Source organism: Myxocyprinus asiaticus, chromosome 20 (assembly GCF_019703515.2).
Source record: "Myxocyprinus asiaticus isolate MX2 ecotype Aquarium Trade chromosome 20, UBuf_Myxa_2, whole genome shotgun sequence".
In the NCBI taxonomy this organism is placed as follows: Eukaryota; Metazoa; Chordata; class Actinopteri; order Cypriniformes; family Catostomidae; genus Myxocyprinus; species Myxocyprinus asiaticus.
In genome coordinates, this window is record NC_059363.1 from 47,349,616 (window position 1) to 47,371,719 (window position 22,104).

The 22,104-nt window shown below is 42.3% G+C and overlaps 1 long non-coding RNA gene across 1 annotated transcript in view; it reads right to left on the minus strand.

Annotated features, from left to right (window-relative positions):
- Window positions 1-13,790, minus strand: part of LOC127411009 (uncharacterized) — a 29,494-nt gene extending 15,704 nt beyond the window's left edge. Inside the window, exon 1 of the long non-coding RNA XR_007892202.1 lies at window positions 13,735-13,790. This is a non-coding gene — a long non-coding RNA (uncharacterized LOC127411009). The remainder of the gene's footprint in view (window positions 1-13,734) is intronic.
- Between the last annotated feature and the right edge of the window lie 8,314 nt (window positions 13,791-22,104).

Sequence of the window (22,104 nt, forward strand, 5' to 3'; positions counted from 1 at the left end):
AGTTGCATAGGCCGATTGACAAATGTGGGCTAAGCCTACCCAAGATTGTGTTTTATTATTATGCATTCGGTCTCAGACATTTGGATCATTGGTTGCTTCCACCTGAGAGAGCCCCTCCCTGGTTTTGAATTGAACAGGAAGTTCTTGCCCCTATTTCGCCATTGCAAAGACTTTCTATCAAACTAACCGGAGAAGTTAAGTTACATGTGACTCCAGTCAGGCTTCCTAAGCAACCAATTGGGCCGGTTGCTAGGGTGGGTAGAGTCATGTTCAGTTAACGTCCTCGTGGTCGCTCTAATGTGGTTCTCACTCTCGGTGGGGCACGTGGTAAGTTGTGCATGGATGCTGCGGAGAATAGCGTGATGCCCCCACACGCGCTAGGTCTCCATGGTAACACGCTCAATAAGCCACGTGATAAGATGCGCGGATTGACTGTCTCAGACGTGGAGGCAACTGAGATTCATCCTCCGCCACCCGGATTGAGGTGAGTCACTACTCCACCACAAGGACCTAGAGCGCATTGTGAATTGGGCATACCAAATTGGGGAGAAAAGGGGAGAAAAAAATGTTACACCCCATTTTCTCGCATTTGTGGATATGGACAAAAGTGTCCAGTGTTTAATTCAGACATTTATTTAAATGTTGCTTCGAGCATATGGTTGAACCCAAAGTTATGTATTAAGTCCCCTTTTTGCTGGACAGAAGGAGGTTAATACGCTCAGTGACCTATATGAGAGTGGAGTGTTGAGATCCTTTGAAAATATGGTTCAACATTTTGGGATTTCCAGGTCTCAATTCTTTGGGGATAATAATGGGGGTTTAAAGTTGATTCTGTGCATTTATGTTTTGCTTTTCTGTTTCATGTGTTAGAATCAATAAAAAGTGTTAATCGGAAAAATAAACTTTATTGTACTCCTAGTCTTGATGTTAATATTTATTTTCATAAAATAATCTGAAAACAATGTGGACATGTTGTGATGCTGTATGGCAAAATTTAAATCTGTTTTAATGCCATTTAAAGGTGTTAAATGTTTTAAAAGTACAGCTTGGGGGAAAATGTCAAATAAGTTAAGAAAGTTTTTTTTCTACATGTCAGGGAATAAATAGGCAGCATTATTCAAACAATGGTGCCTCCGCACTTTCAATGCTTGGGCCCTAATAATAAACCTTAGAAGAACAATAGGGTCTCCGCACTTTTAGTGCTTGGGCCCTAATTACTGTGTATCCGATTACACCCAACTCTGTTGGTGGGTCTGTGTTTACCTCAGTGCAACATCAGAAGTCTTTGCGATTTCAGGAGAGTTCAACACCATGTTGACAGAGATAGTTAGCAAAGAGAATGTCTGTGCAACTGGCTCAGGGTGCTTCACAATAATTTAGCCTTGTATGTGAAACTCCAAATGAATTCAGACTATCTCAGATGTCCCATAGCGTGGTTTAATTATGACGTGTGTAAACCAGATTAACCTCATGAGAAATCAGTGACAGGGGGTTGAATATTTTGTAGGCTAAAATTGGTCTCTGCTTTTGAGAACTTCCGAACTGATCCTCCTTGTGGCCGAAGCTGGTACCATAGTTGATCGCATTGCATTGTTGTAATGACATTACTATACTACTAACTAGAGGTCTAGGACCCGATCAGATTTCTTGCAGCAAGGGATTACATTTTCGAGTTGAAAGCGGTAAAAGACAGTATGTCCATGAGTTGTTTGCGGGAGCGCGCGATCAGAGAAGAGCCTGAAAAATCTGCTGTGGATATCTATTTTACAAGAATGGCAGAGCAAAGGGTGGACACACTGTGTTATCAAAGAATGTGAAACTGGGATTGGAAAACGGTCAATTTAAGTGTTAAGAAACCAACCTCAGGCAAGTCAGATGGGCATCATGTCACGCATCATCTGATAATAGGAATAACAGAAAAATACAATTTTCTTTTTGTACACTTGCTGTCTATTTGTGCGGCTTTTGCCCTATGTGGAAAACACATGCGGGGTTGCGGGAACGGGAGCGGTTGGAAAGAAAATCACTGTGGGCAGAGAGCGGGTGAACATGGATAATAATTCAGTGGGAGCGTTCGGGTAGAAACTTGAAACTTGCTGGAGGGAGCGGGATGGAAAAAACAGTCCCGCGCAGACCTTTACTCCTAACCCAAACACTAAAAGTACCAAAACAGCATTCTTTTACTTACGTCCTTGCTAATGAGGGAGGTGAGTGATTTGGAGCATGAGCATTCGCCACTTGGTAGCACTTGTCCAGAATTCAACACATCGTGTTTGAATTTGCATATAAATTTTTTGGGGAACAAACACTCTGATTTCTTGTGTAATTCCAAATATATTTGCTCATAACAGGTTACTATTTAAAGCTAATTTCATGCAGATACACTGAGACACAGTTTGTCGACGGAGAGAATTGTCCTGCTGTCACAGAATCTAACTCAGTGCAACCCCTTGTTAACACAGCCCCCAAAAACACCAGCATTTAAAACATTGTAAAGATGGCTTTTGGATTTAGAGTGTTGGAGAACAGAACTGTTCATGTTCACACTCAACCAACAAACACTAACAAACTGCTTTAAAGTGTCTGGAGAAAAAATAAGTCTGAGTAAAAATCTAAAAGCATTTTTAATCTGGCTCAAAATTTCACTAGAACTGGTGTCTTTCCATGTTGATGTAGGCCTTCAAAGAAAAAGATTGGAAAGGAAGAGTAAATGATGAGTGGAAAAGAGCTTATTTAATTTTTTTTTGCCATGAACTGTGGTCACAAGATGAAATGTAGTTTGCAGAATTTTCCTCGGTTTGCCCCTGAGCGGTTTAAGGATCTGCTTCAGATGGTGACTGTTCTGATTCAAAGACACTCTACACATTTTCATTTGGCTCCACTAAGACTTTAATTTCTATGGAGTTGGCATGGGCTCTTACATCATAATCATGGCCATGGTTTGTGATCAAGTCAGATTACATCAGGGTTTGTTGAAAAACCATTCCATAACCTGACAAACACCAATTGATGTTCAGTCGTTCAAAAAAAACTACAACGTTAGAGATTGGTGTTTGTTGGCTCAGTGTAAACTAGTTCTAAGTGTGTTTGAAAATGTCCTGGTTACTTTCGTAACCTCCGTTCCCTGATGGAGGGAACGAGACGTTGTGTTGATGTAGTGACACTAGGGGTCACTCTTGGGAGCCCCAAACACTGAAAAAAGGCCAATGGGAATTGGCAAGTGGAATTTGCATGCCATTCCCCCGGACATACGGGTATAAAAGGAGCTGGTATGCAACCACTCATTCAGGTTTTGTGCTGAGGAGCCGAGACAAGGTCCCGGCCATTTCAGCGGGTAGTTAAGCATTGTGGAAAGAGGGACACAACGTCTCATTCCCTCCATTAGGGAACGGAGGTTACGAAAGTAACCAGGACTTTCGCTATCTGTCACTCACTCGATGTTGTGTCGATGTAGTGACACTAGGGGTCCCTATAAAAAACACCACAAATATCTGAACTGTGTTATGTGGACTGGCGGTGCGAGATGGGCAGACCGCTGTGTGCCTCGTAGCCAGTGCACCAGGCCATAACGTAACCTCCCCCATGAGCGTCGAACGGTCCTTCGGGAACAAGTTAACTGCCCAAAAAAATAGGGACAGGCTAGCCCAGCAGTGGCCTCTTTTCCTCTTTTTCTCCCCAAAAAGAGTGGAATTTGTTAAGCAACTGGGGGCCATAAATGTCTATGTCGGGGGGGTGTCACTCTGAAGGGGAAGACACCGCAGACTACACCCCGCCCAGAGGGGTGGGGGTATTTTGAGTGGAGATAGTTTCTACAAACATGGTGACCGGGGGCAGAGGGGCCTCTGCCCAAGGAAGACGCAGTTTACCGAAAGGGAAACGATTTAGCGGAAGATATCACATGGGGTCACCTACGGGGAACCACCACATGTGGAGCACCTACCTCAGTACAGGGCCTAGTTAGCACACGTACTGGGCCAGCAGCGAGTCTCTCCGCAAACTCGTCTGCCACAGGGCTAAGGAGGAAAGTCATCCAGGGATCACAACTTGTGAACACGACTGGGAGTCAAAAGCGCACGTCTTCACCTCATGGGAGGGGAAGGGTGCTATGCGCAAGTGGTACACCTGGCCAGCTGTCCCAGAACTTACCTGTTCGGACCTGACAATACACGGGACGAAACTGGCTAAACCCGGAGATTATAGAACCTCGCAAAGGTGTTGGGTTTTGCCCAGCCTGCTGCTCTGCAGATGTCGGCCAAAGAGGCGCCACTGGTCAGGGCCCAGGAGGCCGCTACACTCCTAGTAGAGTGGGATATGCCATCACAATGGCGTCAACGACCCAGTGGGCGATCCTCTGTTTGGAGACAGCGCTTCCTTTCCGCTGTCCACCAAAGCAGACAAAGAGCTGCTCGGAGCTTCTAAAGCTCTGCGTGTGATCCAAATAGATGCATAAAGCATGCACCGGACACAGCAACGCCAAAGCTGGGTCTGCCTCCTCCTGGGGCAGCGCTTGCAGGTTCACCACCTGATCCCTAAACAGGGTCGTGGGAACCTTGGGCACATAGCCCAGTCGGGGTCTAAGGATCATGTGAGAGTAACCCGGACCGAACTCCAGGCACGATTCGCTGACAGAGAACGTCTGCAGGTCCCCTACCTTCTTGATGGAAGAGAGCGCAATCATGAGGGCAGTCTTCAAAGAGAGTGTCTTAAGCTCTACTGACTCCAGGGGCTCAGATGGAGCACCCCATAGACCCCGAATGACTACAGAGAGGTCCCACGAGGGCATGAGGTGTGGTCTGGAGGGATTCAACCTCCTAGTGCCTCTCAAGAACCTGATGATAAAGTCGTGCTTCCCCAAATACTTACCATCCACTGCCTCATGATGTGCCAAAATGGCAGCACCTTCACACCTTCAAGGTGGGGGGGGACAGCCGCCCCTCCAGCCTCTCCAGCAGGAAGGAAAGCACCGATCCGACTGTGCATCTCTGGGGGTCTTGGTGTCGGGAAGAATACCACTTAGCAAACAGATGCCACTTCAAGGCAGACAGGCACCTCGTAGAGGGAGCCCTAGCCTGAGTGATTGTGTCTACCACCGCGGATGGTAGGCCACTTAGGTCTTCCGCATCCCGTCAAAGGGCCAGACGTGGAGATTCCAGAGGTCTAGACACAGGTGCCAGATGGTGCCCCGTCCCTGAGAAAGAAGGTCCTTCCTCAGGGGAATTCGCCAGGAGGGGCTGTCGTAAGGAGCGTGAGGTCTGAGAATCACGTCTGGGTGGGCCAGTAGGGTGCTACTTGGACGAACTGCTCCTCGTCCTCCCTGACCTTGCACAGGGTCTGAGTTGGACGGTCTGGGTCAGCCATTGCGATGGGTTGGAAAGCGCGAGCCACGCGTCCAAACTCCGGGCGGGGGGGACCAAGGGAATAATCAGGTTGGACGTACAGGCGGGTGGGGCCTCACGGCAGGGCGGAGTCTGAGGCGCCATGTCGAGGGGGATCAAACCCTGTGGCCATGCTGAGTCCAGAGACTTCAAAGCACTTACCTGGCTCTTGACGCCCACCATAAGATTGGTCGAGGAGGGGGGAGGAGGAACATCGTCCCTGCAGTCCATTGGAACCAACCGGTGTGGGCATGTTTGTGCCACAGCTGGGCGCGCAGGGGCGGGGGGTCTCCTCCAGGCCCTCCACCGGGGATGGAGTGGTCTGTCTACCAGCTCCATAGAAGCGGGTCTCCTCGCCCTTAGGTCGCCCATCTCAGTGGCACTTCGAAGCCTTCCTAGGGTTCTTGGCGGCCGGTCGTGAGACGGGTGTCTAGCCAGACGCTCGCGGCTGCCCGGGAAAGCATGTCTGTCATCTCCGCGTCGGCCTGAGACTGGGCGACCATGCCCGAAGGGGGAAGCCCAGCCGAAGCCTCCATGTCAGAATGGATGAGCCTGTTCTCCGATGCTGCGCTCGATAACTCATCGTCTTCCCGGGCCCTGAATAAGAGGTCAAACTCACCCTGAGACGAGCTGGCTGTCTCATCCGAGAGCCCGACTGGGGCAAGCGAGCATGCTGAGGAATGGGAGGTCCGTGGGGGGTTACCCGGCGGAGGTGGTCCCATCAGAGTCCCCAAATCGCCCCCAGTCCTAACTGACGTGGACTCATACCTGTAGGTAGAAGGACCAAGGGAGCCGCTGGGGTGGCTTGCTTTCTTTGAAGGCAAGCCGCGACCGCAACGTTGCCATGGTCATGTTATCGGAATGAGGACAAGACCCATCCACGAATGAAGTCTCTGCGTGGGCAGCGCCCAGACACATAAGACAGCGATCGTGGCCGTCAGAAGCGGAGAGATAATGACCGCAACCAGGAATAACACACAAACGGAAAGGCATCTTTAAAAAGACGCTCCGTGTGTGCCGCTGTTTTAGAGTTGAAAATATACTCTTTAGAATATACTCTCTTTTGTTGTTCTGCTGAAGCGCCCAGGGGCGTTCTCTGCAGTCCACAGGTGCAGAGGGGGAGAAGCCACTGAAATGCGTCGTAAATCCAGCAGATGAGGTGAATGAACTCGGTGAATTCAGCTCAATGAATAGAACCGATTGGCTCTGAAAAGAAAATCTGAATGAGTGGTTGCATACCAGCTCCTTTTATACCCGTATGTCCGGGGGAGTGGCATGCAAATTCCACTCGCCAATTCCCATTGGCCTTTTTTCAAAAAGCTGAGGTGTTTGGGGCTCCCAAGAGTGACCCCTAGTGTCACTACATCGACACAACGTCAAGTGAGTGACAGATAGGGAACTGTTCATAGGGTTGAGGTTATTGAGCTAAATAATTATGAACTACAAGATAGTGTCAAACAAACATCCTCTTATCCAGATGATCTCAACAAAGATGATCTCTGCCATCTCACTGGAGGACATTCTGGTTCAAAACATTTGTGTCTTCAGCAGTTCACCAGCTTCAAAGCCCAGCACATCGGTTTGATATGAAAGTGAAGAAAAGACATTTTTATCTTTCCTCAGTGATATTTTCAGGCTTATGGGATTTCCATTTGGTAATAGAATCTAGAGAAGTGTTTCTGTCCTGCATATATCCAGTGATGTATTACAGCTCAGAAACACAAGACAACTCTTTACGTTTTTCAGTGATATTTGCACTGGTGACTCATAATATATGTTTCTCAGCATTTATGTTTATATCAGTTTGGGTTATGTAGTCTGCCATTTCCATTGATGTCTGCAGTTCATGAGTCAAATAAGTTCACAAATGGATGTGACGTGAAGCCTCCAGCATCAATTCACTAACACCACTGTCATCTAAAAATGACTTTTTCTCTTTTTATAAGACATATGCCAACATTGTGCTAAAACTTTTGTGACAGTATAATAACTGTCCATTTGTTTGAAGTGAAACACACACCTTATCTTCCCCCTCACAAATCCCTCTCTCTCAGTCTTTGGCAAAAATTAATTACTGTATGTTCTGTTTTATGAGCATGTCAGAAGGAGATGATAAATGACCTGCAATATCAAGAGATTTAACTGGTACTTCAAGACACACACACACTCTGCAGACATTAATCAATGGTCTCATATTTGTTATTAAATTACTAGTGGAATGAATCCAGCCACAATGTCATTACCAGCGTTTCAGAGCCGTAATGGCAAGCCTCCGTATCACATGAGGAATCTAATGTCATTACACACGTTTCTCTGCCCTCATTACGGTTTCAGAAGAACGTGAACCATCACAGTGTGTTACAGTGAAATTCATCTTAACATGATTTAACGTAACACCTCGTGGACCCAAATAGGGCAGTTAAATGGACCCAAAAATGACTGCTTTATGGACCTTTGATGGCTGAGTTCAGAGTGAGTCGAGTCACTCGCTATGTTTTTTTTTTCCACAAATCAAACCTTCATTGAGAAGCAGGAACATGTTCATATATGTCCTGAAAACACCTTTGAACGTTTCCTCAAGAGGAGGAAATTATTTTAAAGCACATGGTCAGCACCCGCCCATCCACCTGTGACGTATTCTCTACATTTGCTGGGAGCCTGTGATATTTTCATCTTAATTGCTTTTTAGGGCTGCAACAGTACACGTATCCACGCTGAACCGACCAGATACAGGGCCTTCGGTACGGTACATGCAGTCATACGAATGATTACATATCTTAGCATGTGTGAAACCAATATTAAAACAATCTATAACGACAACACAAACCATGTAGAACTAAAATGAAAAAGATTGTGGAGCACGCAACCAAAACCTAACAGAACAGTACCCTAGAAACTGCGAATCAGATAAATGCATGTGAAGTTTATACTAGCTAGCTCGCTATTTTTCCCAACTGTGATGGAACTAAACAAAATACAAATCTGTCAGATTTAAATAAGCCAGAGATTGAAGACCCACCACCATCTTTAAAATCTGTTGATTGGGAGCATTATGGTTTCACAGTAAACTACAGTAATACTGGGCAACAAGTAGTGAACAGGACGAAGGCTATGTTGTCTCTTTTTCCCCGAAGTCGGGTATGTATCACGAAGCACATCTAACATGATGACTCATTGTTGGTGACATCATCCACATGTGTCACTTGAGCTGACAGGATCAAAGCATAAACAGCCTGTGCAAGTTAGCCTCACCACGACGTTCAAGAAGCCTCTTACTGCAAGCTCAGACAGAGCTAAAGCGATAATGAACACCATAAAAGTATTTTTTGCTGCAGATATGCAACCATACTCAATCATCAAGAACACAGGATTTAAGCACCTGCTTAACATGTGTAATGATAAGTCAACGGAGTTGAGATCCATTTGCAGCTTTAATCATAATAGACGGAGTAATACAGACAGGTAGGGGTTCAATCACCAGCAACAGTACTATCAAAGGAAGTCCAGAGTGGTAGTAAATAAACAGGCAAGAGGTCAGGTCAGGCGGCAGACAATCACAGGTTATATCCAGGAAATCAAGGCAGTAATAGTCAGCAATGGGTCAAGACAGGGTAAACGGACCAGGATCATACACAGATAATACAGAAAACTCAGAGAACGCTTAGAAATGTCAGCCAGGGCAAAACAAGAATTTGCAATGACAGTGAGTGAGAGTGAGACTTAAATAGCTGAATAGATTGGAAACAGGTGAACAGGTAATCATTGCCAGGTACGGGGATTATGGGAAATGGAGTTCAGAGTGTTAAAGTCAATCCTCAGGTGATGGAGCCCTCTGGTGGTGATTGGGAGAAACAACAAAGGCGGGATTCATGACAACGTGCTTGAGTCCCATTATAAAGTTCCTACAAGAACGCATTTTAGCAATTCTGTAGTGCCCGCTCTATATAAGCATGCATGCTGTAGTTGTCCAGCAGGGACATTGTCAATGCTAACAGATCCACCCTCTTCTCTGATAATGTGTATATTCTGATCTCCCTAAAAAAAAAAAAAAAAAAAAAAAAAAAAGTGACAATTGAGTGATAAGTGGTGAGCTGAAAGGTAAAATTTTGCTACAATTATTATATTTGCACTTTTTTATTTTTATTATTATTTATGTTTTTATACAATGTGCATATAAGAGGCTCTTAAGTTTTGTATTGTAATTTCATTGAAGAAATATGCAAAGTGCAGTAATGTAAAAATGAGCATTCACAAAAAGAACTGTTGCCCATTAGCCACAGTGTTTTCAAAATAAATAATTTAAAGAAAGTTTCTTTGTTTTCCCTGCTGTACCGAAACCGTACCAAACCATGACCCCAAAACCGAGGTACGTAACAAACCATGAATTTTGTGTACCGTTGCAGCCCTATTTTTAACTGATCATTATTTTCTATTTATTCAGCGAAATAATTGGGTTTAGCCATTAATTCAGTGCTTTGATTGCTCTGGTCAGTCCTGTCAGATTCTATACAATACTGTGCAAAAGCCCTATTTTAAGTGTGCTATGCAATAATCATACATGCAAAGTCAGTACACATGGCCATGAAGTTTGAAATCTAGGCGCAAGTGGGTTTGGCAAAATTGTGTGAACAGAGTATTAATGGGCTGGTTCAAGTGCAATTTAATTCTGAGGTTCTTCTCCAGTTATTCCACTGTCTGCATCCTATTATATAGTCCATTCCCTCAAACACCAGCGATATAAACAAAGACAGCACATTCATAAGAAGTTGGTAGTGTAAATGGTCTGTGTGCAATGAATTAGAAGAATAGAAATATGGACTTACATTCTTTTGTGCATTAACTGTGTCCTTGTTGAATATCAGACATATTTCTATGACAGTGACTCGCTTCTTTTATATGCATAGAAAATGTGATTCTCATCAGGATTTGAATAGAGAATGTAAGTATTATTAAATTAAATTATAGAGATTGTAAGTATTATTAATCATATTGATCAAGTGACACACAAAACATGGTTAGTATTAACAGTGATTGTATCAGCTCGCACCTCATTTCTACCGGTCGATTTAAAAACTGTATTCATTTACTGAAACACGAAAAATTTTACCAAAAATAACGGTAAAAAAAATCATACCAAATCAAGACATTTTACTCTCTCCAACTTCTTCCACCAGCCTCTTTTGCAGTGACTTAAAAATCACTCTTCGACAGGAGGAAAAATCCCATTATAAAGTAGATCATAAATACACTTGTAAATATAAACATAATAATTGAAAATAAACCATGACCTATAGATAGTTTAACACAAATCTCATAAATGTTTGTTTCATAAAACATCAACAACAGTGATTGTCTGGGACATAATTTGATGTTCCACCATATTTTCAGAGTTTGGACATGAACTTTATTACCACCTGCTGGTGGAATCTCCAAACTGCAAATGCAGGAACTGAGTTTAAACTTTGTGCTGAAAACAGACCTGCTGCTGAAACGTCTTAAAACAATGAACTATTTCTCTGGAAAATAGCAAATTATGCTTTGTGCCACTTCATTAACATACAATACACCCATAGTTTGTGCACATACACACACAGATAGTGCAAACACAAACACCCACGCCCACTTGCGCTTTGCGCTGGAATGAAAATTGTGCTTAGAATTAGCACTCTCACAAACATTGGAAAAGACTTAGCGCACGGTTGTAGCGTGTAGCACTGTGCTTTGCATGCTCACAAAAATAGAGCCCTAGATATTTCACAAAAACATTTGTCATAAGACGGTTATTTTATTGCTTCTACTTTAGCATGTCAATAGGAAATATTAACACACTGCTGGAGTCCTGCAACAGATGGATCTCAACATCACTGAGTCAGTCTGAGATTACATGATAAGACAGAAGCCTAAATACATATAACTGTGTTCTGTAAGATCTCCAAGATGCTTGGAAAACCCAATCTTGTCAACCTTGTTATAATACCACATTTTTTTTGGTTTTAGACATGTACCATGGTATTCTTTGAAGTGGTATTCCTGGGAGTACCATATGGTACATCAATATGGTAATTATTCAGTATATATTAGGATATATCATGTTATACATCAGAGTACCTTGGAATAACACCTGATATATCAGATATGTGGACATGTCATCATTGCAGTACAGGTTTATCAGTGAATGTTCAGAGGCTGGTGTTAGTACAATTCATCAGGTGAGTACAGGAACCTGCAGCGTTAAGCTAGTAAAACATCATACTTCAGGGAAGACCTCTGATGCATCCTGTGATCTCTCTTACACACACAGACACAGACACACACACACACACTCAAATCCTTGATGCAAACAGGAAATAATCAGGGTAAAGTGTTCAGAGGAATGCAAATATTTTTTTCAGAGCAGTAAAAAAACAACAACACACCCCCTTGATGCACAAGAATCGCACACCCACAAACCCCTCACCAGATCTACCCTGAGCACATTTGCATAAAACATTAAGCAAAACAAAATGATTACACCTGACAAGTACAGCCGCAGGAAAACATCGCTGGTGGATCGTGGAATCATTTCCTAGTCAAGCGACTGCTCCATAATTGGCTTTCCAAGCAGCGATTAACTCTGAGCTTTTGTTTGCACGTGGAACCCCTCCGCCCCTCTGCATCTCTCACTGAAATCAGGTTACCCTGCACCTCGCTGATAGGGCATTGTGACTGATATGCTCAAATCGATCTGAGATCGACGCCCTTGTTTGCGTCCGTAAAATCGCGCCTCTGCTATTTTGCATTCTTCTCTTAAATGTGGGTCTTGTAATGCAATTAAACGGCGCATGTAAGCTGCCCCCGCAGCCCCACACTATTGTTTCTCACACAAAACAAATTAATCTGCAGTCAGCTTTGACGCCACTGTATAACCTGCGGTGAAATTAAATAATTTGGGTGAATATTAAGCAAAGAATCATATCGGCCGGCTTGTCATAGATGATCAGCGGTAGTTCGTCTTCAAAAAGATGAGCATCAAAACATTAATATCCTTCTTTTTCATTTGAGTGAGGGATGAAAATCCATGTTGTCAAGCTCTCGGATGATGGATGCTTGCAGATAAAACTGAGAGAGAGAGAGAGAGATTATTGAACATTTTCATATTTCTCCCCAGACGGCTTGAAGAATGTTAATATTTGGTGGAATATTTGCACGCACAAACTTGGGGAACATGAGCTGATAAGCGCTGACAGAGGCAGTGATCTTCTGTCTGACAGATGGTGTCAAAAACACCAGTGACGCTGTCATGCTGACAAACTTTTCAAAGGCACAATATTCACATGTGCTGTTATTGAAGTGTGCTGCGGGCTGCACTCGCGACGATGTCCCTGCAGTTACGGATGCCATTAAATTATGAATTCTGTGGCTCTCTGCATTCACATGCCAACAAACTTTAAATGTGTCAGTATAGCACTATTTATGTCAAGCCCAGATCCAAGAGAAAATATTATGTAAAAACCAACTTGTGAGGCAATGTCAACCTCAGTCTTATGGTGATTTTAAAATCTACTTTGATATGATAATTCCAAATGAAATATTAACTCCAATTTTCCATATGTTCACCCTGGAATAAAAGGGCAGGATTAAATTGGAATAGATATTTAACCTTCATAGTTTAGGAAAAAAGATCTTGAAGGAAGCAGAATTTTCCGTAAACAGACTTCATCATATTTGAAGAACCTGGAGAGATCATTTTAGAACATTAGTTTTTACAAGGTGTGATGAAGTCAGAAACAGTTTAACCTAAAATAATTTCTCAAAGGATGCTACAGGATAAATAATGTAAGAAACATGCTCTAGTAAATACAAAAATACATTCAGTTTCTCTCATTGTTGCATTCTGAAATGTTTCAGAACACAATTCATAACCCAACACAAGTTGCATTCTCAGCATTGCCTCAAGGGGTGCTAGAGCGCGCATAGCACCCTGTCTACACGGGGCGCATCGGTTGATGAGAAGCAACAGCTTGAGGCTGTCTACACTGGACGTGTCAACAAGAACGTTCTAAACCATTTAATTTGTGTAGGAGCACCAATGCATGCAGTGCAAAATGGAACGCGGCACCCGTTTATTGTCGGCACAACAGACGCGCAACAATGGGCATACCACAATTGACGCTTTCAGTGTAGACAGCATCATTGATTATATATGGGGTTCTTTTTCTTTTGACGTGACACAACACTCATGTCTGGTGTAGACAGGCTGTTCGTGTAAACTGTTTTCTTCTACAGTCAGTTTTCTCTTTCAGGTCAACGAATGTCATGGTAGAGCAAAATTTTTTGGAGACTCTTCATAAGTGATCAATGCAAAAATGTATTTACTTACTGTGTTTTGTTGTGTTTTCCAGTAAAATGTGAGTTGTGAAGTGAGTTGTTTTCAGCTGTACAGGCTGTAATACAGTGAAGAGGAATGCATATTTTATAAACTGACCCACCCACCCCCAAACCACCATAAAAACACTGGAGCCAATGAAAATTGTCTGATGGGAAATGATGCATATCTGTAAATCAGCATACTGTGGCCAATCCTAGGGTACTGGAACTCCCAGAAACAACATGCCAACTCCCTGTGTGATCATGTTGAGTGAAAAAAAAAAAAAAAGCATATTTGCCAATGGGGTAAGATAACAAAACTTGATTCAAAGGAAAAACATAGTATTTAGATTTTGGTAACACTTTAAAAATAAGGTTCCAGTTGTAAACATTAGTTAACTACATTTGTTAACATTAATAAGCAAACAAAAATGTAGCCGCCATCAAATTCTTTGGTCAGCCATCAGACGAGTTTGATGCACTTTCTGCCTGAGAAGGTAAGAACACTGAAAAACAGCCAGTGTCTTTGTAAGACGTAGTTAAGTCCCACAGAAGTTTCAGAGTGGCTATTATCGCTTACACTTACGGTTTGTAATGCATTGTCCAAGCATTCACATTTGTGTACTTGCGTAAAAGCCTCAGGACCCAGACAACACAGTACCAAAGTAGTGAATTGTGCAAAAGATAGAAATGTCTTTGGTCATAACATTTATTAAAATTTTCAAGAGTGAGGGCATGTCATATCCTACATGTTATAATCTGTTTAAAATGGCTAGCTTCTAACAAGTGACAAGATGAATTGACAGTAAAATACCATAGAGTTTGAATGGACTATTTTTTAGGACTGACAATTTAATAATTTAATTTAGTAAGATTAGTTATATAAAAATAACACGTTAAAAACTGAATTAATCGTACCCTCAACCGAACATAAATTCAGTTATAAGGAAATTTCCTGCTAACAGAGCAATTAAAGCTTGATGTACAGGTATGTTTTATGGATCTTTAGGAGCGGGAGGCAGTCAGTGCAACTCCAGCTGTAAAGAGCAACACGCCTCGTAAAACCAGTACGAGCAACAAGCAGCACCTTCCACAGACGACCCCTGAAAACAGCTGGACTGAACACAACAGAATGCAGGGATCATAAGACGAGTTTCAAACTACAATTACATGACATATCATCAACACATTGTTTATGACTTGAGATGCTGAAAACGTCTCGGTTACATATGTAACCTTGGTTCCCTGAGGGGAACAAGATGCTGCGTATGATCGCTATGGGACTCCATCCGAGTGTCACGTGGTCTGAAGCCCTTATACAATCACACCAATTTATTAGCTGATGCCGCTTAAGCGATGCCCCCTAGGGGGCTATGTCACGTGCTCCATAAATCGAGTCCGATTTTCTGCAAAAGGTATGAGCCTATGCAGGTGCTAGAGAGTATGGTCAGCTACGCAGCGCCTCGTTTCCCTCAGGGAACCAAAGTTACGTACATAACCGAGACGTTCCCTTTCATGGAACTCGAGCTGTGTATGATCGCTATGGGAATGAATTACATTCACACCACGTGAACAATAGCTGCCAACTGTCTAAGCCCATGTGGCAAGCATACAGCGGCGCACAAGCGAGCTAAAGCATATAAATAAAAGTAAATATGAATATCATCCTGTTCCAGCAGAGAGAACTTGTGAAGCAGGAGTCAAACCCTTGTCCAGATTATAAAATCCAACAAATGTATGTGGAGAGGACCACCCTGCTGCCATACACATGTCCTCCAAGTACGCACCTCTAGCCAAAGCCCATGAGGATGCCATGCTCCTTGTAGAATGGGCTTGAATACCCAAAGGCAAAGGTAAACCGTGCACTTCATAAGCACTCGAAAATTGCATCAATAAGCCAATGTGACAGTCTTTGCTTGGACACCGAAACACCTCTGCTGCAGCCACCAAAGCACACAAACAGCTGTTCTGGGTTATGCCACTGGCTAGTACAGTCAACATAAACTTGCAGCGCCCGAACTGGGCAAAGCATATGTAACCTTTCATGCTCCTCCGACGCAAATGGGGAGGAGAGAAAGCCTGAAAATTACATGAAATGTCATAGAAATAACCTTGGCAAATAGTCCAAATGAGGTCTTAACACAACCCTTGAACACCCTGGTGAAAAATCCATACACAAGGTATTGATCGACAGGGCATGCAAATCACCTACTCTCATAAACAATGCCAATGCCTCTAGCAGGGCCATTTTAAGAGTCAAAAACTTATCAATAGCTGTTGTCAAGAGCTCAAACGGGGCACCCAAGAGCGCCTCAAACACAACAAATAAATCCCATAAAGGGACACGTACAGGACGAAAAGGTCTAAACCTGCCTACCCCGCACATAAAACAAGAGAGAAGAGAATGTCTGCCAACAGAGACTCCATTGATAAGCGCAAATTCAGCCGCTATAGAGGCAACATAGATTTTAAATGTTGCCGGGGTAACCCGGCTCAGAAATGCTCCTGCAAAATAACTGGATTTTCACTTTGTGCTGTATATTAAGAAGTGAAAATACGCTACTTAAATGTATATAGCCTCCTTGTTGATGGAGCTCTAGCATTTAGAAAGGTATCAACCACAGAGGGGGATAAACCATCATTCAAAAAAGCACCCTGTTGAGGGGAAACACCCATAAATTCCATAAATGCACATCAATGCCCAGCGGTGCCAAGGGCGAGAGAGAAAACCAGATGGGACAGTGCGTCTCGCTCAATGCGAACAGGTCCACTTCCGCTCTGCTGAACTTCAGAGATTTGTTCCAGATTTATTCTACAATCTAAGGATGTCATGTCCATTCTCCAGGAAACAGACCCTGCCTAGACAGGAGATCCGCCCCTAAAATCAACCGGCCCGGAACATGTACGTCTTGTAGAGACAGTACATTGTTCTGTGCCCACAGAAGGATGCAATGTGCTAGTCTTAGCATAGCAGCACCGTGATCATCTCTAGACAGTGTATGTTTCAATCCAGCTACTGGCGTATACAGTGCCCCAACCCACGGAGGAGGCGTCTGTCATTACCACTTAGCAGTGACACACCTGTCCCAATGGAATGCCCGATATCAGAAAACGGGTCCATTTCCATGGCAACAGAGCCTGGTTGCACCCATGCGTCACTCTGAAGGGACGAAGCGCATGCCTCAGTGGTTGAAGTCCCTTTGTGGAGTTCATCCAGCACTGAAAAAGGTCTTGCATGCAGCAAGCCCAGGGGAATGACAGTGGACGCCGTGATCATGAGTCCCAAAAGCCTGTGAAATGTTCTAGCAGAGAGAACACGTCCCACTCTGAACATCGCTAGATGCTGGCATAACAGCAGAATGTGAGCTGGAGACAGGCACGCCTGCATCTCCAATAAGTCTAGCTCCATACATAGAAACATAGTCTGTTGCCTTGCAACAGGGCACTCTTGTCTAGGTTCACTCGCAGCCCTAGATTGCTCAAATGGCTGAGAACAACATCTCAGTGTTGGGCAGTCAGACTGTCTGAGTGAGCTAACACCAACCAATCATCTAGATAATTCAAAATGCAGATGCCTTGAAGCCTCAATTGCGTCAGAGCTCCATCCATGAATTTCGTAAGAGTGAGTGGTGCCAGAGTATGTCCAAACGGAAGGGTGGAAAATTGCTTCGCTTTGCCCCCAAAAGCGAATCTGAGAAAGTGCCTGTGCTTCGGCACAATCTGAATATGGAAATAAGCATCCTTCAAATCTACTGTCACAAACCAGTCCCCCAGCTGTACTTGTGACATTATTTGTTTCTGCGTCAACATTCTGAATTGAAATTTCATTAGAGTGAAATTTAAAAATCTCAAATCCAGAATGGGACACAAGCCGCCGTGATTTAACCATGCTCTATTGTTCGAATGACCCATTTCAAAATGTTTTGTAACTACTGCCAAGCCGCTAGATGGGCATACAGAGGAATTAATGCATGGCTCTCTCCTGTAGTGCAAAGTATAACCACTAGATGGCGCTCTTGGCTTACTTTTGTTGACTGTTCTACAGTCAGCGGCACAGCAGAAGGAGACCCCTGTGCCTTCACTACTGCGGCGATTGACTGAGAGTAAATAATGTTTTGCCTGTATTATATCCAGGCATGTCCTGTATAAAAAATACCCTGAAGTGAGTACCCGAAAAATACCAGAGAGAAAAATGGCACCGACGAAGCACTCCGCACGTTGGTTCGCCATCACTCAGTTGGGGAATATTCTCTCATTCCAGCACCCTCATTCTGCGGCTGGGCTCACGAGGGAGGATAGAGAGAGAGAGGCTGAGGCAGCTCCTCCATTGCCTTATTCATGTAAATTCTCCCAGAATGACACAGAAAAAGACAATATGGACAAAGAGGCCCATTTTATTTCCTTACCGTTCAACGATGAATTCTCTCATACAGTGTTTTTTAATGGTGATGGCTCACGACGAGCATGACCTCTCACACACGTAGTTCATCGGAAAATAGCCACTGAGCTAGGCCTCAGAACATGTCCGATGAAACTCACGCTTTCGCTCAGGGGGAGGGCGACAAACACGAGGAGGATTCCGGTGTCCGTTCACACTCCTATCTTTTCAGACACAAAGCTGAATTCTCAAACGTCTCCAGCACATGGAATTCCAAATGTGGGGGCTATAGAACTGGAACAAGTGGGGATAATGCCTCGTGGTGAGAAATTGCGAGTCTTGACGAAGCGCCGTTGTCCTCGTTGATTTGAAATGATGTCCTTATGTTTTTGTCACTCAAAAAGGAGGAAAATAATCCTCACTTCGACATGAGTCGCTAGAAACAAACATGGGCTTAGACAATTTGTGCACTGAAGAACAGAAAATCTGACTTGATGGCACAAAAGCACGCGCCTTTATGGAGCCTGTGATGTAGCTCCCTAGGGGGCATTGCTTAAGTGCCATCAGCCAATAAACTGGCATGATTGTATTAGGGCTTCAGACCACGTGACACTCAGCTGGTGTCCCATAGCGATCATAAACAACTCGAGTTCCACGAAAGGGAACTAATGAGACGCGAAGCAACCAAAGTGAGATTGTGTAGTACATAGACAACATTTAAACATACATATACATATATTTTCATAACCTATTACATTTTCCTTTTATTTATGTTCAAGTCTCTTATGGAGTACTGTGTGTATTTCAGCACATGTAAACTCATGAGTGAAACCTGGACAATGGATTAATGGAGGGGGTCTGTAATCGCCTAATCCAAAAACATACTGCTAGAATCTCATTACTGTGCGCTACACTTCAATTTGACTCTTATCTGGTTTCAATCAAAGCTCTCAGGTCACAGAGATGCACGTGTCTTTGTGTGGACGCAGCACTCTGGCTTTGATTGGAGCGATTGTGGCGACGCATGTTTGTCTTGTCCATCATGCACTCGGAGAGGTCGAGCGTTTCGATGCATCTGTAAACAGTAACAATAAATGCACTGGAATGCTCCATACGGCTGTTTCTCGTCAGGCTCTGTGACATCACCGCAGCTCTGTGAAGTGAATGGCTGATGTGGGAACACCCCTCCCCCCACTCCCCCCCAGCAACTGGCCCACATGCAAACGGACATTAAAACGAAACCCGATCTGGCCTTGGAATCTGTACGGTGCCGTTTTTTTCTTCTCTCTCGATCTTTTTTCCCGCAGGTCAGGGAAAGGTGAATGCGAGGCTGCAGCGACACCCCACGTGAACCGTCTCAGGAATCCCAGATTAAAAACGTTCCCAGATAACCACCAGATCTGGAATTCACAATAACAAACTGGCCATATATCTACCTGTCTCCGGTCTTCCTGCCAGAGAGGTCGCAGGGTCATAGGAATGGCTGAGTTCCATCAGCAGCTCTTTTTTCTCCTGTCGAGCTCCAATAAAGAGTTTGAGAGGGTCAGAAATAAAGTACTGACAGTAAAACTCTGCTGTTTTAACTCTTGCGTTGGAACGCGAGCACTCAGCATTTGTTTTCCGTGTCGTCTGATGACTGCAGCAGTTGTACATTTGCATTGCTCTGTATTGACACGCTAGGCTGTTTAGCAGCATGAACTCCATGTCTGATTGCAGTGGGTTGGGAGGGTTACTTTTGAAATGTATTCTGCTACAGATTACAGAATACATGCTGTAAAATTTCATTTGTAAAAAATGTGATATTTTTACAGGAAAACAATACAAAAATTATTATCAAGAATACGATTTTTGCCCTAATATCAAAGGTGATCCCACGTGAATTTTCTTGATAAAATTATTTCTATTTCTTCTGCTCCAAACTTACTTCAAATTTACTTCTCTGTCTGCTCGTATGAATGTAACACATCATAAGAAAGTGTTTCGCCGCTGTTCAAATGCACTTTGAATCGCATCATTTATATGTATAAATGTTTTCCATCTGAAAGGACTAAATATTAAATGTAACAAATTACAATAAAATGCAAAGTAATCTCTTCAGTAATCAAAATACTTTTTGAATGTAACTATTCTAATTACCAATGATTTAAATTGTAACTGTAGTGGAATACAGTTACTTATATTTTGTATTTTAAATACGTAATCCCGTTACATGTATTCCGTTACTCCCCAACCCTGAGTATACAGCATGTTCATGCTGTAATTCATGTCACATCTTCAATACATTTGTGAAAATTATTAAAAAAGTACAATTAATTATAAACAAATTATGAATGCATTTAATCATGTCCCCTGACCATATGTGAATTCCATATTAACGGAATGCATAGCCTAAACGCATTGTAAACACTAAACAGTGAATAAACAAACTCAATAGCAAAATGGATTGCTGTCTTGAGTTGGCCAGTGAAAGGCTTGTTTAATGATATGTAAATAAAACAAACAATATATTGACCTCTAAGTCAGCTTTTGTAATGTCTATTCTATGATTTACACATCTGACACAATGATGTAAAGTCTTGAATTATCTTCAATTTGGTGCTTTTCTCAGCAAATATAGATATATGTAATTATTTCATATTAATATGATTAATTCATCTGTGTATTATTTAAGTCAATGTATTTTTTTTTAAATAAATTGACAGCTATAAAACTTAAAATTCACTACACTGCAAAAAATATTTTTTTACTTGTCTCATTTTTAAAACAACACTCTTAAAACAAGATACATTTATTGAGAAGCAAAGTAACATGAGATATTTTGTCTTGTTATAAAAAATCTAACAAAATTTTGTAATACTTAATGCCTATATAAAAAAATAAAAATAAAAAAAATGTGCCATTGGGGGTAAAAAAAAAATAAATAAAAAAAACTTGGTTGATTGAACCCACTGGCAAATGTTTTTTTCATGTTTTCAGCATAAACCACATGAAATTTTGCTTGATTTATCTGAAAACAGGACTTCATATGCCATTCTGCTTCCCAATTAATTTTCTTTTCTTGTTTTAAGGATGCCTAGATCTTTTTCATTGGAAAACAAGACAAAAATATTTTTTTTGCAGTGAAGAGTAACAGATCATGTTATATTTGATTGTGGTATTTTTGCAGTATAGTCGTGGACAAGAATCAGTTCTGAAAATGTGTACACAGCTGGAGATCAGAGTCAATCATAGATGTCTACACTCTGTTGAAATCAGATATTAGAATATATCTGTGAATAAACTGAATAATATTAGTATATTCACAATATATCTTGTACACAAATCTGACCAATAAAACACAAATAAACACACTATTATTTTATTTAGAAGGAAAACGATTGAATATACAGCAGCCATCTGTGAGAGTGTTTTTGTCTGAGCTACAGCAGAGCAATGCATTGATCAGCCCTGAGAGAGAATACAGAATAAATTCAGAAATCCTCTAATCGAGCTCTCATGGCCGTATTCAAATTATTCGCTTTCCAGCCAAAAATTGAATAGCACTAAAAATTGATTTCCTGCTTTGCTGTAGTCATAAATATCCTGCATATTGGCAGCCTGCAAACAGAAAACAGACTGCCAAGCATTTAATTATTAAGAATATTGATTGACAAAGTGATTTATTTCCTAAACGGCCCAATCGAGAAAGAAATTTCTGTTATTTGTTTTGCAGGTTTAAAAAAAGTCTTGAAACAAGCCATCTTGACTTTTGTATCTCCAGTTTTTCCATATAAACCCATCTTTATAAAGTAAATGCAGTTAAATGTGATTTTTTTTATTTATATATAATTCATAAAAGACAGATAACCCCAATTCAGAAAAAGTTGGGGCAGTATAGAAAACACTAATAAAAACAAAAAGAAGTGATTTGTAAGTGTATTCACCCTGTGCTATATTGAAAGCACTATAACAACACATTATTTGATGTTTTACATTTTGAATTTAATTGTTTGTTTGTTTTTTGAA